Below are 2,192 nucleotides of genomic sequence, written 5' to 3' on the forward strand. Positions count from 1 at the left end.
CGGGGGCCGGCCGGGCCACGTGGGCCATTGGTCCCTGTTCGTCTGGACCTTTTGGTCCCGGTTGGTGGGACGAACCGGGACCAATGTGCCTTACTCCTGGACCACCACCATTGGTCCCGGTTGGAGGCATGAACCGGGACCAAAGGACGCCCATTAGTCCCGGTTCATACCACAAACCAGGACTAAAGTGTTGGTCCTTGTTGTGGCCAGAGTTTAGTCCCACCTCGCCAATCGAAGGGGGCTCACACCGGTTTATAAGCCCCTCCCTCTCTGCCTTGTTGAGCTCCTCTCAAAATGAAAATAGATGCCCTTATACAGGAAATTTGACCTAAATTCATACTGAATTTCTCTGAAGTTAGTAGAAATTTATTATGAATTTATGTTGAATTTTCTCTATAAGCGCATCTATGCTCATTTCTGAGTAGTTTTTTATATAGTTTTTTTTTCTTTTCTGCTATGTTTATTTTTTCTATTTATTTCTGAGTTGTAATAAGTCATTAAAAATAAAAAAGATTTTAGTAAAGTTAATCACAACTATTTTTTCTTCTATTTATTTCTGAGTAGTTTTTTATATAGTTTTTTTCTTTTCTGCTATATTTATTTTTTCTATTTATTTCTGTGTGGTAATAAGTCATTAAAATAAAAAAGAGGCGCAATGCTAGTAAATTCGCTTCGTGCCTTTCGGAATAGTGTAAACTGCACTGCACATAGCTCCGTGCAGTCAACCCTATTCTTCAAGGCTTGAAGCGAACCAACGTGCAGGTGAGCATTGAGCCTCTTCTTCATCGTCTTTGCACTCAGGGCTTATAAACAGCTGCGAGTGTCTCTCGCTTAGCGAGGTGGGAATAAAAAAATAGCTCCAGAAAGAATCAACTAAAAAACAGCTGCAGAAAATAAATAAGTAATTAGACGGGTCCATTGGTACCGGTTGGTGGCTCCAAACGGGACCAATGCCCCTCTTTAGTCCCGGCACATAATGCTTTAATGTCTTATGGTTCGGCCCTCGTAATATCATGCCAACTTTCAACTTTCAACTTTTTCAGAGTTCATTTGAAATGCTTTAATGGATAAAACAAAAGAAAATAAATAATGCAGAAAACAAAACAAAAAAACTGGAAAAAAATAAAATAAATAAAGCAAAAACAAAACAAAAAAAGTGTATTCAAATTTGAAAACTAATGGCACTAACAGAAAGTTTATAATTTTTCTAAAACTAAAAGCAAAAAGAATTAAAAAATAAAGCAAAAAAACAAAAGAAAATAAATAATGCAGAAAACAAAACAAAAAATCTGGGAAAAAAATAAAAATAGCAACAATAAGTATTTTGTTGTAAGTAGAAACAAAATAAAATAAATAAAGCACGAAACAAAACAAAAAAACAAAAAAAGTGTTTTCAAATTTGAGAACTAATGGCACTAACAGAAAGTTTAAAATTGTTCTAAAACTAAAAGCAAAAAAAATGAAAAAATAAAGCAAAAAAACAAAAGAAAATAAATAATGCAGAAAACAAAACAAAAAATCTCGGAAAAAAATAAAAATAGCAACAATAAGTAAAGAAAAAAAAAGTGCCTCCTACTGGGGCCTCACGGCCTGAATACGACTAGAAACCCACCATGGGCCAGGATTCAGGCCCGCAGGTGGCCCAGTAGGCCCATCAGGCAAATCAGTAGTAAATAGGCCCGTAAGCCTGCAGTGTAGAGGAGCTCGAGAGGGGTGCGGCAGTGGGGCTTATAAACCACTGCGCGCCCCTCTCGGCTAGCGAGGTGGGACTAAACTTTCATGCCGCACCGTGCCAGCACATGACCATTGGTCCTGGTTCGTGGCTCCAACCAGGACCAATGCCCACCCTTTTGTCCCGGTTGGTGGCACCAACCGGGACCAAAGCCCTCTGCTTCCCGCCCTTTGGGCTGCTGAAAAGAGGCCTTTGGTCCCGGTTGGTGCTACCAACCGGAACTAAAGGGTGCATTTGTCCCAGTTGGAGCCACCAACCGGGACCAAAGACTTTGCTATATAAGGAAAATTTCAGAACCGCATCCCCACTTTGATCTTTCCTCCTCCTCGATCTCCTGACGCCGCACGCTGTCGCCTGCCGCCACCTCGCCGTCCCACCCCGACGCCGTCGCCGCCCCGCCCGGCGCGCCCTGCCGCCCCGCCGTCGCCGTCGCCGCCCCGCGCCGCACCTCACTGTCGTC

This window comes from Triticum dicoccoides, chromosome 2B (assembly GCF_002162155.2).
Source record: "Triticum dicoccoides isolate Atlit2015 ecotype Zavitan chromosome 2B, WEW_v2.0, whole genome shotgun sequence".
Lineage (NCBI taxonomy): Eukaryota > Viridiplantae > Streptophyta > Magnoliopsida > Poales > Poaceae > Triticum > Triticum dicoccoides.